Genomic DNA, 15520 nt, shown 5'->3' on the forward strand with positions numbered 1-15520 from the left:
CCTCCCCTCCCCCACCCTTGCCACCCCATGTAGAGGCCTCCAGAGAAAGGCAAGAGGCAAGGTGAAGGGAATGGCTGCTTGGCCACCCAGGAGGACAGTACTTGGCATAGGGTTCCCAGCCCTCCCCATCACCCCAGCCCATCCAGGTTCCCAGGCACCAAGCATGGCTAAGAAGCAGCAGAGCTGTCAGCCTTGCAGGGATACCTGTGCGCTCAGTATATGTGGCTCTCAGTAGCAAGTGTGGCAGACAGGATATTTGAGGACCCTCACCAGTTTTCAGACACAGTCTAGCTCTTCTTTGATCTGCAACCCCTGGGAATGAGGGATCTCTAGTACTGGCTGAGACTGAGGATTAGAATCAGATTATTTTTAATAAGAAATAAACATTTGATTTTTAAAATTGTTTTTGCCACTAGTCATAAAGTAAATTATATCAACATCATTTTACCTTTTTATAATATGCATTATTTAGTTTCTCAGTAGTTTTAATATCTAATATTTATTCAGTATTAAATTCAAATTATATTCAAGAACTATTAAGTCATACTTCGAAACTCATTAAAACATATTTAAATGAAAATTGAAGTCAGACTGTTTCTGTCTCTGGAAACAGATTTAATTTGACTTAGAGAAAACAGATTGATGGAGAAGTCTCTTTAAATGCAGATTCCTGGGACCCATCCCAGGTCCACTGAATTAATCTGATGGTACAGACTTGGTATTTGCATTCTTACCAGGCTCCACTCAGAATTCTCAGCTCTTTTCCCCTTGAACCTGTGAGGTTTGAGATGTCCTGCAATGTCTGCTCTCAGGAAAGTGGAAATGTTAGAAGACCCAGAGTGGGAGGGTAAGCACTAGGCCCCCAGCCTCACCATGCTCCAAGGTACTTGGTAAGGGACAGTGTACAAGACCTTGTCTCCAGAGACCTGCCGAGGTGGGCTAACAGCCAAATAAACCAAGTGGAGGCAGAGAGGCTTGAATTCATGAGGGAAAAAGAGATGGAGAAGAAACAAGAGGAAAAATATAGGGTTAACAAATAATGAAGGTTAATATTAGCTAAGAATGATGTCCAGGCTTCTTTAACACATTGTGGAAAGAGGAAAGAAAAGAGAGAAGGTTCTTTTGAAATCAGGCAGCCCAAGAACTGGATACAGTGAGCATTTCTGTGGATTCAAGGAAAGAACACATGTCCATGATGGAGATGACTTGGGCCTGAACCTTGGCTTCTCTTCTCTTTGTTCTCTTTGTTTCTTTGGGATGATCACTGATCTGTGCCTAGGATTCCTCATCTGTAAGAGGCATATATCATTATCTGTGCTTTCCCCTTGACATTCTGGAAGGTAGGCTGGTCGAGTCCATATATGACAGAAAATTCCAACCAGGAACAATTCTTGCCCACACCAACACTCCAAAGAATGGAGCGGAAACAGCTCTAACCCAGGTCTGCTTCTTGTTGGTTGCCCATACCAAGTACATGACCACTAAGACTTTGAATTTGCTCTCACCCTACCTGGATCCACCTTTCTCTTCCCCTCCATGATGAACTTGCTTTCCTTTGTTTGCCTGGAATATTCTCCACACGGTACCGTCTCATCATTCTGGTCTAGGCTTGACTTTCACCACTACAGAGAGACCTTACCAGGCCTTGTCATCCAATATTGCTTCTTCCCCTCCCCATTCTATCACATCATCCTCTTTTTTCTTTGTCATAGTACTTATCACTCTGAAATTATCTAATTTGTTCACAAATGTGTTGCCCGCACCTGAGCTGTCATGGGAGTTCTTGGAGGGCAGAAGCCTTCTTTTCCTGTGAGCACATTCCCTGAAATATAGGAGACTTTCATAAACATCCAAGAATGAGTGAATTAATGAACTTCCTTAAGTTGCCTCTTGGTCCACCTGCTGTCTATTCTACTCTCAGTTCTTCTCCCCTTGATTCTTTTGGTCTTTTTATCTCTGCCCTTCCCCATTTTGTCCTGTAGTTCCCTGAGTCTGACTGTGTTTCCCCAACACAATGCTGGAGTGGAAGTTTTAGGCCCTTCCATTTCTCCTAGAGGATATTGGCTTGAAATAATTCAGCTTGGGCAGGAATCATTGAAGATAACGGAGCATTCTCTAGTAAAAGATCTAGTGCTGATGCATTATTAAGTAGACATCTCCTCATCAAAGAGGGCCTTCTGGCCACTCAGTTTGAGAAGGCAGGGAAGAGGGCATGGAAGGTAAAACCCCCTCCTGCTATACTAACCAACAAGCATTGGGATGATAGATGAGAGCCCAGAGCAAAATGCCCTCTGGAGAACTGAAAAAGAAGGAAAATAAGATTGCTTTTAGGTAAACAGGAAACTGAACCACCTTGGATCAGGGGTGCAAGCTTGGCCAAATCTCAGGTGGAGGCTCAACCACATCTAAAGGAAAGATCTCTTCTTCAAAGCAGTGGGTTGGCCCTGGAATTACATAAATGTTTAGCCTCATTACTTGCCAAACATCTTGCCAAAAGATCTCCTTGCATTACCTCCTGTAATCCTCCCAACAGCCCTTTTCTTCGCTACTGTTGGTCTTATAAGAATGAGATTCCTAAACCCATGGGAATAGGAACTATGTCTTTTCTCATTATTCTCGCTCAATATTTTGTCCAAACATCACAGCATAGAACTGTTCTGGGAGGACGAGCCATTTTTTAATTCCTCCACCCTGGGATTTTCCTCCCTTTTGAAAATATTCTCCTTTATTAGCTTCTGTATCGGCAGCAACTACATAGCCCATTCCTTTCTCTATTTTAGATTATTCTGTTCTGTGAGGAACACATCTGTTACATTTCTTTGATGGCCATTACTTATTTCAAAGCAATAGAGCCTGGTGGCTGGGCAAATGAACTTTTGAAAATAAGAGACCTGCAGGGCATGGTGGTTCACACCTGTAATTTCAGCACTTTGGGAGGCTGAGGCAGGAAGATTTGAACCCAGGAGTTCAAGATGAGCCTGGGTAACATAGTGAGACCCTGTCTTTACAAATAAAAAGAAAAAAAGTCAGCCGGGCATGGTAGTCCATATGGTACCAGCTACTTGGGAGGGTGAAGTGGGAGGACCGTTTGAGCCCAGGAGGTCAAGGCTACAGTAAGCTGTGATTGCGCCACTGCACTCCAGCCTGGGAGACAGAGCAAGACCTTGTCTCCAAACAAAAACAAAAACAAAAACAAATCACAACAACAAAAAACCGTATTTCAATTCAGGTGCTGCCGCCAAATAGATACATGACATTGGGCAAGTTAACCTCTTTGTGCTGATTTCTATCAGTGAAATGGGCTTAAAACTAGTTAACCTTAGGATTATTGTGAAATTTATCATTAAGAGTTACAGTGTAAAGAGTAAATTATTATGAAGTGTTAAAAAGTAATTAAAGTACACAGCACAATATCTGGAAGGGGAGGTCAAGCTGGAGAGAATATTTGGGAAAGAAGATGGTAAGTGCTGAGCAAATGATAGCTGGTAAGGTTTTTTGACTGCAAGTAAAAGAAATTGCATTTGGCTAATCAAAGCAAAAAAAAAAATGAAGTTCATCATAAAGATACTGGGTCACTAATTGGCTCAAGGTAATCAGATCAATCAATCTGGGGAGGAATGGGCCTACAGGGAACCCAGCCTTCATGCAGAACCTTATCCTGAGTGTTGTTGCTGGGGTGACCCAGTTGCAATGGCCTTCCATTCTGATTCTGGTCTCAGAAAATCTGGGTCATGTTTTTCCTTTGGGTGAAAGCAGAGTTGGCCTTGTGATGGATAGTTCCTCCAAGATTATATTGAATGGGACAGGAATTGAAATCTATTAATTTCATATTGCTGCTACAACAAATTACCACACACTTTAAACACCACCAATTTATTGTTTTACAGTTGTGGCAGTCAGAAGTCCACAATCAATCTCAGTGGGTTAACATTAAGGTACTGGCAAGGCTGCATTCCCACAGGCTGCTATGACAGCCTTACCTAACTTATGGTAATCACATAGTGTTATCATATCACCTCTGCCAATATAGGGTAACCTAATCAATGGCATGATATCCCATTGTATTCACAGGGCCTAGCCACACTTAACAGAAGAGGACTGTACACACCAGTTGTGTGTCTAAGATACGCCTTTTAGCAAGGTGGACAGACAGGTAATCAGATAGTGGGACAGCGTGGGAGGTGCTGTCACAAAGGTGTGTGAGAGACCTTCTGGGCAATTATGAGTCAAAGTGCCTGGGAAAGAGGAAGAAAATGGGCTCCTGGGCAGAGCATGGGGCATTCAGAAAGATGAATTCAGGGCTGTATTTTGAAGAATGAAGATAAGCCTCTGATGGGAACCGTGCATGTAAACCAAGGGAAAACTAAATTCAGGTTTCTAGTTAAAAGGTTAATGCTTTAATTTAGACCACAGCTGAAACCCAGAAAAGCCAGAAATTAAATCCAGGCAGAATTAATCATTTAATCAGCCAGTCAGGCTACCTTGATTTGCTCTGGCAATTTAAGAGAGCTTAGTAGATAGTGCATATGAACTCCATTTCTAAAGCTTGCTCCATCTTGAAATTCTTAGCTGAGGATTTGTAGTGAATTCTCAGAGTCTGTTGGCTTTAAAAAAAAAAAGTCATAAAGAAGCAGGCATATATGGAGTTGCTGGAAGGAAAAATAGTCATAATATTGTTGAGATAGCACGGTGGTTGAATTCATCAATCAGTCAGTTGCCCTGGGCTTATTATTTTCTTTTTAATCTTACACTGCAATATAGAACTGCAGGATGGCATGAAATGTGAAAAAGAAAAGCAGGGGAGGGAGGAAAAGTGATTAAAGCACACACAAAATAGAAAGGGAGCAAGTGGAAAGCGGTCCGTGAAGTTCCAGCTGGCTAGTGGTGATTGATCATAGCTCCATTTGCTGTTAGATTTGGGGAGGTGGTGGGGTGGGGCACCCTGATTCTCTTGATATTCCTTTTTTCGCCAGTTCTAGGGTTGGCTCAGCCTAAAATAAACTTAAGCCTAGAAATTTGGAATATTCAAAGATTTTATTTTTGTTTACATTTTTATCCAAGTAACTCATGCATTTCTTTAAAATCAGGTTTTACAGAGGGATTTCTAGTGAAAGACAGCAATTTTAGTTCAGTGGTTCCTGCCCTATCTACAAATAATGTATTTGTGTCTCTCAAATACATTAGTGTGGATTTGCACATCAAAACTTCGGTAATCATGTATTTGTGTCTCTTTCACTTTGTGTATTGAGAGATCTCCTGACTTCCTTTAGTAGATCAGTTTCACTCACCTAAATTATCACACCAACCCCTAACTCCAGTATAGTTTTATTACTATTTGTATCACAATTATTCAGTAATATACTATTATTTAGTGATCACTATTAGGTAGTGACTGTTATTTTGTCACTTTAGGTGATACGCTATAACCTTTGTTTTCTGTTCCATTGTCCATAAACACTTGTGCCTCTTTTTCTCCCTTTCATTGAAGAGATTAAAAAAAAAAAAAAACCTGGGATGTTGGCAGGTGAAAATAGTTACACCAGATGTTTGTAAATGGTTTGTAACAAAAGTGTTTCATGTGTAAATACATTTAAGACATCCTAGATAAATGAAATAGAACAAATTTCTCTATAATGGAGCAATTCAGAAGCTTTGAAGTGCAAATCCACAGTGTGAAACTTCTGAAGGATGTGTAATGTATAGTGTTTCACAAACTCTTGATCATAGAAACATGTTTGGCTGGTTTCTTTCCCCCACAGAACATCTATTCACATTTTAGGGAAATGCTTCTAAAATAGGAGGGGAGGCAGTGTCCCATTTCTTGTGATGTCAGGCGTACCAAAAATCTCCTTTTGCTAAAACGGTGTACCCTTTTTGAGCACTTGCAATGTGCCTGTGCAGTACTGAGTGCTGGTGCCTGTGCAGTACTGAGTGCTGGCACATAGCACCCTGTGAGCAATGTACTAATAGTATCTTCACTTTACAAATATGAAGATCAAGACATAGAAATGGCAAATCGTTTTGTCCAGCATCCCACAATTAGCTAAGTGGTCAAGACAAGATTCTAATCACTGTAGAGCTCTCTAAATATACTATACTACCTCTCCCACTGGCTGTGGCACTGCCCAGAATGAGAGCATTACAAGGGCACTTTTTAAAGTAGTTAGACATTTTAAGCAGGCTTAGTCATTTCTATAATCATTATGCTGTCTCTATCTCTATACTATAATGCATCACACACCAACAGCATGTGCAACCATTATCTCAGTTGAGCCCTGTCAGACAGTAGAGCTGACAATGATACAGAGGGTAAGCGTCCTAAATCAAGCTAATTAATATATGCACTACCTCATATTTATCTTGTTGGGGGTAGAATACCATCTTAGTACATTTTTTTGTGCTGCTCTCTCTGAATACCTGTGACTGGGTAATTTATAAACAAAAGAAACTTACATTCTCATAGTTCTGGAGACTGGGAAGTCTGAGATAGAGGTGCTGGCAGGTTCCCTTGTCTGATAAGGGCTGCTTTCCCAAGATGGCACCTTGATGTTCTGTCCTCCAGAGGGGAGAAATGCGGAGCCCCCACGTGGTGGAAGGTGGAAGGGCAAGGGAGCTGAATGCTGTATGAAGTCTCTTTTATAAAGGCCTTAATTCCATCAGAAGGGAGAAGCCCTCATGGCCTAATTGCCTTCTAAAGGCCCCACCTGTTAACACTATCACATTGGCAACACCTGAATTTTATAGGGAACACATTCAAACTATGGCAAACACTTAAAATCTACTTTCTCAGTAATTTTTAAGTATATAATATAGTGTTATTAACTATAGTTACCATGTTGTATAATAGATCTCTTGACCTTATTCCTCCTAACTGAAATTTTATTTTCTTTGATCAACATCTCCCCAATTTTCTTAACATTAGCCTCTGGTAACCACCATTCTAGTCTCTGCTTCTATGAGTTCAACTTTTTTAGATTCCACATATGAGCGAGATCATGTGGTATTAGTCACCCTGGGTCTAGCTTGTTTCATTTAATACAACGTTCTCCAGGTGTATCCATGTTGTCACAAATGACAGGATTTCCTTTTTTTAAAAGGCTGAATAGTATTCCATTGTGTGTGTATATATATATATATATATACACACACACACACCACATTTTCTTTATCCATCCATCAGTTAATGGACATTTAGGCTAATTCTATAATTTGGCTATTGAAAAAATGCTGCAATTAATATAGAAATATGCCTATTTCTTCAACATACCAATTTCATTTCCTTTGTAACTCCAAATTTCTATTTCTCTTATATCTGTTAATTGTTTCTTTGTAGCTGATGGTGCTCTCACTAGCAACCCAGTTAACTTTCTGGTAATTGCTCTATACATTAGATTTCCATTGTTATTTTCAAATACTTGATATGCAAAAGATGGCTTGCATTTGAATTCTGTTTGTCTTGTTACAAAATAAAATTTAACATAGCATTTGTCAATAAAAAATAGCTATTAAAGTTTTTAAATATAACTAACTCTTACAAATGTTTGAATGATTGTAAAAAATGGTTTAAACATTTTGTCATCTCTGTGGGAAACTCTATTTTCAATGATGATGATCAAGAATTTGAGGAGAACACATTAAAAAGTCAATTAGAATTGGCTTGTACCCATTTCAACATAAAACTCAACATACAAAGCTCTGTTGAATTCCACTTCCACTAGAGATGAGGAAGTCAAAAGAGAACATTGCACCCACCCTAAAAAGAATAAACCAGATAATCTACAAAATCATAATTTTTTTTTTTTTTTTGAAACGGAGTCTCGCTCTGTCACCCAGGTTGGAGTGCAGTGGCCTGATCTCAGCTCACTGCAAGCTCCGCTTCCCGGGTTCACTCCATTCTCCTGCCTCAGCCTTCTGAGCAGGTGGGACTACAGGCGTGTGCCACCACGCCCAGCTAATTTTTTGTATTTTTAGTAGAGCTGGGGTTTCACTGTGTTAGCCAAGATGGTCTCGATCTCCTGCCCTCGTGATCCTCCTGCCTCAGGCTCCCAAAGTGCTGGGAATCCAGGCATTAGCCACTGCACCTGGCCTCTACAAAAATCTTAATTTTTAAAAGCCTATAAGAGAGCTCAGGTTATAAAGAAACCTAACGAACCAAAATTGAAAAAAATGACAGAAACCTCCCGAGAGAGGACACCCCATAACTGCTTTTATCTTTGGCTGCACAGTGAATGGAAGAAGAAGCTGCTATGGATACAGATAAGAAAAAAACAACTGAACTTTTAGTGCAATTGTGAAGGGAGAGTATAACCTGCATGATCATTTAGAATCCCCAGGACTCTCAGACACCAGGGGAGTCTGCACTTACCCACCAACTCTTTTCTACAGGTTTTCACTGAATGCTTACAGAAAGATCAGGGGAGCAAGACAGAAACCCCAAGACACAGATGTTCAGAGATTCTGAAGTCTGAGCAGATGAACTGAAGGAAATCCCACAGGCACTTTGGTCATGGTGATTATAAGGCAGCAACTCTCTACCACTGGGGGAGGAATAGGTGAGCTGAGTGCGCAGTGAGGCACAGTGCATGGGGTCTGCTGAAGTCCAAAGGCTGAAGGGAGAACTGAGAAACTCCACTGGCCCTCTGGACATTACATTGCACACTAGACAATGGCCATCTGCTGCTGGGGAGATGCTGGAGAGCTGAGAGAAACATCCCCTCTTCTCCAGGTACAAGTATGCCAAGCCTGCTGGAGTCTAAGAACTACAGGAAACCCCACAGACACTATGGTCCTTACCTAATGAGGTAAAGACCTGCTACCCATTGGGGGAGGGGCCAGAGAGTTAAGAAAGACATCTCACTCCAAACCCAAGTGCACAGGTATTGCTGAAATCCAGAGGCAGAACAAGAATATGAAGAGAAACCCCCAGATACTCCATGCCTTGCCCTGAGTATGTGACAGCTCTCCTAAGAGCTGAGACAGGCATGAAGCAAAGGCAAACAGGCTGGCTAAAGTACTAAGGCAGGAAAGAAGGACTGCTCAACTCCCTCAGGCACTCATACTGCAAGTCCTGCTAAAAGGAAGGTTCTGATTTCTCCGTTGAACAATGTGAAGCCTGTGGTGAATTGAATCTAACTAAATCAACAACAATTTCAGACATAGGTCAACTAGACTAAATTATCTCAAAAATTCTAGTGTAAAAATAAGGTTATGGCCTGCCAGAATAAAAATGCCTGCCCTCTTCTGGATATGATTATTATTTTCTTCTGACTCTACTGTTCATTTATAATTCATCAAAAATTATAAGGCACATGAACAAGTTAAGAAAATGACCCTCCTCGAGAGAGAAAACAGCAAATAGAACCAGAGCCACAGAATTATTGTAATTATCAGATGGGGACTGTAAAATAATAACAGTATATAAAAGGAGTGAGTGGAAAAGTGGGCAACATCTTTGGACAGATGGACAATTTCACAGTGAAATGAAGATGCTAGAAATGAAAAATATTTCATTTTATACACAAAGATTTTCAAGCATTGTTAGCACACTAGACATAGAAAAGGAAAGAACAGTGAAAGTGAAGACATACAATTTGTGTCTGAACACTCTACTTGCATTCAAGATATCTGATATATTTAAAACAGCCAGAAGAACACATACTTTGAGTTCTAGGAAAAATTTAAATGACGTAGAATTTTCTAAAATGTATGAAAGACATTAACCCAACAAGGAATAAGCTCTGCAAACCCAAAGAAGAATTAATTCAAAGAAGTACCAGTAAAAGCACACATAGACACATCAGAATCAAACAGATGAATCCCAAACATAAAGGGAAAATCTGGAAAATTGACAGAGAAAACAAGAGAGGTTACATACAGGGGAGCGACAATAGAAATTACAGCTTCTCACTGGAAACAGTGGAGACCAGGAGACAGTGAAATTACATTTTAAAGTGTTGAAAGGAAAAAAAATCAATCTAGAATTCTACGCCAGTGAAATCTTTTCCAAAAATGAAACCAGCCAAAATAAACATATTTTCAAGAAAACAAAAGTGAAGGAAATTGCCTCGAGCAGACCTCTACTAGCAGGAAATACTCAAATAAGTTGTTTAGGCCAAAAGGAAATAATATTAGACACCCAGTTCTTGAGGAAAGAATGAGAACTCTGGAAAGAAAAAGCACGTTAGTAAATATAAAAGACATTAAAACACAAACACATGCACACAAATATTTTAAAGACTATTGGTTTCTAAAAGTAAAACTAAAAACAATGTAGTTATTTTACATTATTCTGACATATTTAGAAGTAAGCTGTATGACAAGAGTATAGAAGGTAGGAGAATGACAATTAAAATATATTATTTTAAGAGTTTTATATTGTTTGTGAAGTAGTAAAATAATTTTTGTTGTCAATGTGATAAATTAGAGATGTATATAGTAATATCTACATAAAAATGACAGAGACATAAAAGCAACTAATGATAACCAACAGAAAATAACAAAAATTAATATCTAAAAATACTTAATTCACACCAAAAAGAGGCAGAAAAGGAGGAACAAAAAAACAAAGAGCAAGTGGAATAAAACACAAATATATCAGTAAGTATGTATTGGTTGAAAAAGCAAGACCAAAGTGTATGTTGTTGGAAAGGAATACATTTTAAACATAAAAACACAGAAAGGTTGAAAGTAAAAGGATGGAAAATGGAAAAACATATACCACCCAAACACTAATTATAAGAAATCTGCCACAACTATGTTATATAATTGAAAGGAGACTTCAGCACAGAGAGTGTTTCATACTGAGATAAAGACAGGTATTTCATAATGATAAATGAATTACGTGATGAAGAAAACATAACCATTTTAAATGTGACAGAACAAAAGAAAAATATAAATAAGTCCATCATTATTTTGGGTTTAATTTGCTCTGCCTTCTCTTGCTTCTTAAAGAACAAGCTTTGAGCATTGATTTTACAACCAATGTTAAATCATTATTTCGAAGAATTGAGTACCACTCTCTCAGCAGTTGATAGGATTAAAAAAATTTAAACAAAGATAGAGAAGATATAACTCGACTTAATTGAAAGTACTAGAGCATGATGCCGAACAACAGAAAATCTTCTGAATTCTGTTACTGAGTAATCTTCTGAAGTACACACAAAACATTCACCAAGGTGGACTATTTCTGGATCATAAAGCAGTCTCCAAACATCTCAAAGATCATAAATCATACAGAATATGCTCTCTGACCACAGCAGTATTAAATTAGACATCAATAACAATACAATATTTTAATACGATTTTCTGTAATGATGGAAATATCTGTGCTGCCAAAGGTGGTAGTCTGGTAGTCATATCCACATGTGACTATTGAGGACTTGAAATTTAGCTAGATCATCTTAGCAACTGAGTTTTTAATTTTAATTCATTGTAATTTTAATTTTAATATCCACATATAGCCAGTGGCTACTGTATTAAACAGCACAAATCTAGACAATCTCTAGATAATCAGAAATTAAACAGCACATTTCTAATAACTCATTACATATGTGTGTGTATGTGTATATATAAACAGAACAAATCTAGACAATCTCTAGATATTTGGAAATTAAACAGCACATTTCTGGTAACTCATTACGTATGTGTGTGTATATATATCACAAGGGAATATATATATTATAAATATTATAAACAACGCAAGTCTAGATAATCTCTAGATGTTTGGAAATTAAACAGCACATTTCTAATAACTCGTTACATGTGTGTGTGTTTACATATACATATACACACATACATATATACATATACATATATACACATTACAAGGGAAATTAGAAAATATGAACAGAATGATAATAAAACACATCATTTCACAATTCATGTGATACAGATAAAGCAGTACTTAGAGGAAACTTCATAGTTATAAATGTCTATATTTAAGAGGAGGAAGGTTGTAAAATCAATCCTCAAAGCTTGTACTTTAAGAAACAAGTAAAGGCAGAGCAAACTAAACCCAAAATAAGAAAAAGAAACAATAAAATTAGAGTGAAGTCAGGGAAACAAAACAATAGAGAAAATCAACAAACCAAAATGCTTGAAAAGATAATAAGGTTGCTGAACCTGTAGCATCAAGAAAAAAGGAGAAAACACAAATTGCTATCATTAGCAATGTAAGAAGGGACAAAATTACAGATTCTGTAGAGATTAAAATGACAATAAGGAAATACTATGAACAGTTTCGTGTTAATAAAGTTGACAAGTCAGATAAAATAGACGTAGTTTTTGAAAAGCACAACTTACTGAACCTGACACAACAAAAAAAGAAAAATATACAAATAGCTTTATATCCATGGTTTGATTTGTAAGAGTAGTACCAAGACAGCCAGGTGGGAAGGGGGCCCATGAGAAACTCCAACCAGCCTGCACACTGGGAGGGGCGCACACTTGTGGGGAGCCTCGGGAAGTTCACAGTGTTTGCAGCAGGGAGGAGCTTGGCCCCTCCTCTTCCTGGGTGGAATGTGGGATTCAATCTGCAAGGCAGGAAGCACACTAGCAGGATTATGGCTTTGTAGAGGGTCCCTGTTTCCCTTCCCCCCTACCACTTTTTGCCCAATAAATTCCATGTATTCTCACCCTTCAGACTGCATGCGAGGCTAATGTTTTGTGGCTGTGTAACAAGGACCCATCTTTAGCTGAACTAAGGAGAGAGTCCTGCAACAGTACAAATTCAATATTTAATATCCCCTACAATATATGATTTTTTTCTTATAAATTAAACTATATATATAAAAAGGATTTTTTTCACCAAGCCTTATCTAAATATTCCAGAATACTCTGCTGTTTGTTGCAGTGTGCCATGCAAATGTTACACTTTTCTCCATGAGCCATAGCATGGAAACACTGGGAGGCACTTCTCTACCTGGACTTGAAGTGGAGGTGAAGGGAACGGGGAGAAAGATAGGTTTGGGCAGCACAATGAACAAAGATGTGAAGAGATGTCTATGTCATGGGGTTGTTGTCAAGATTACAATGAAGAAATCATGCATCTAATGCTCTTGGACAAAGGCTTCATAGCAGGTGCTCTGTTGGGAGCAGGCCCCCCAGAATCTGGCCATAAACTGGCCCCAATGGGCCATAAACAAAATCTCTGCAGTACTGTGACATGCTTGTGATGGCCTTGACACCCACACTGGAAGGCTGTGGATTTACCAGAATGAGGGCAAGGAACACCTGGCCCACACAGGGCAGAAAACAGCTTAAAGGCATTCTTAAGCCACAAACAATAGCATGAGCGATCTGTGCCTTAAGGATATGCTCCTGCTGCAGTTAACTAGCCCAACCTATTCCTTTAATTCGGCCCATCCCTTCATTTCCCATAAGGGATACTTTCAGTTAATTTAATATCTATAGAAATAATGCTAATGACTGGTTTGCTATTAATAAATATGTGGGTAAATCTCTGTTTGGGGCTTTCAGCTCTGAAGGCTGTAAGACCCCTGATTTCCCACTTCACACCTCTATATTTCTGTGTGTGTGTCTTTAATTCCTCTCGTGCTGCTGGGTTAGGGTCTCCCTGACCAAGCCGGTCTCGGCAGTGCTCAATAAATATTATTCCCTCTCTCTAGAGCACCATTATTTGCAGGAAGTAGCGGTTTTGTCTTTCTGTATGGAAACCTATGTTGTTTCTTCCATACTTTTATTTTCTATAAAGGACAGTTGGAATAGTCAAGAGATCCAGTGTTGGCTGCTCTTCAGAAATAAGCTAATTTATAAAAAACAATATTCTGAGTCTTCATAGTGATGTCCTTAAACTGTATGCAAATAAGGAATTCGGCACTTATTAATTGATCTTTCTACAATTATGTAAGTTGTGAAAGAGGCAGTATTCCTACAAAACAAAATACTTTGTCATAATTCAGATGACAGTAGGGAGCTTTTTGGAACTATAAAAGGACTTTCTTCTATACAATAGCCAAATAATTAAAATACTAATGTTAGAAATTCATTTGCTTTCTGAGATACCGCGTTTTCAAGAAGATTAATTTTTTTTCTTCTGAACAATCCTTAAGACTTTGACTCTCAAAAGAATTTAGGAAGCGTATGTCAATGTTTGATAAAAAATGCTTTGCAAGGCAGTTTTAAGCCACTGAAACCAAAATAAAAGGTTATTTTTAAATGGTACTACTGTTTTAGACTTGGGTAATTATCAATATAATTCCCTGTATGTTATTTCATGCTTTGAACAGGAGGCCTGGAAAGCTTTTTCTTTCTTGGTGATAATGTATTCTGTATTTCTCCAACATTTAACTTTTAAATTATTTTTTAATGTTTGAAGACATTTATGGAGCATGACAATACATCATGTCAAGCACATTCCCAGATTTCATTTTCACAGCACTCCTAATCCCCATTTTACAGATGGTGGCACCATGGGGTAACAGCATGGTTGGTTTATTTACACACAGGGCCCACACCTGACAGAAAACTGAGCTGAGATTGCACATAGCAGTCTGCTGCAAAGCCACAACACGCCTGCGATTTAATTCCGTGATCAAGGGTGTTTTGGCATGACTTCTATTTCAACTAGGTTAAATCATTTTTCTTAAAACTTGTCTAATGTCTCGGCTAACTTAGGAATTAATGGTTAAGACGATTCCCGAGGAAAGCAATCAACAGAGACCAAAAGATTTTTGCATTTCAACCTTGGAGTTGAAGACATTTTGGACATTCCTCCACTTAGTCCTGGACAAAGCTCATCTCTATCCTAACCCGTAGTTTTACATTTAATCCTGATGTTGATTTTACAAAATGGAAAATGGAGATTTGGAAACAACTTCCCACAGAGAACAACATTATTGCCATTAAGACTACTTATTGATACTATCTGAATCGCTTTTCCCTTTGCAGGGTGTCATATACAGACGGTCCCCAACTTACGATGGTTTGGCTTACTGTTTTTCAACTTTACCACTGTGTGAAAGTGATATGCATTCAGTAGAATCTGTACTTCAAATTGTGAATTCTGATCTTTTCTTGAGCTGGCAATACATGATAGGAGACTCTCTGTTGCTGCTCTTGCCATACTAGAAAACAGCAGTGAGCAGTAGCTCCCAGTCAGCCATGCAGTCACGAGGGTAAACAACTGATGCTCTACAATGTACTGTCTTGTCAGCGCTTTTTGGGTATTGTGTCTTGTGATTTCCCATCCCATCATGTCTAACAAAAACACCCATCTTTGACTTAGGATATTTTCAATTTACAATGGGTCTACTGGGAAGTAGCCCTATAGTAAGTAGAGGAGCATCTGTAGTTGGCATCACACAGTATGTAGCCTTTTCAGATTGGCTTTTTTCACTTAGTAATATGCATTTAAATTTCCTCCATGTCTTTTCATGGCTTGACAGCTTATTTCTTTTTAGCACTGAGTAATTTTCTATTGTCTGGATGCACCAGAGTTTATTTACCCATTCACCTGCCGAAGGACATCTTGGTTGCTGTTGAGTTTGGGCAACTATGAACA

Source organism: Colobus angolensis, unplaced genomic scaffold (assembly GCF_000951035.1).
Source record: "Colobus angolensis palliatus isolate OR3802 unplaced genomic scaffold, Cang.pa_1.0 Scaffold168, whole genome shotgun sequence".
In the NCBI taxonomy this organism is placed as follows: domain Eukaryota; kingdom Metazoa; phylum Chordata; class Mammalia; order Primates; family Cercopithecidae; genus Colobus; species Colobus angolensis.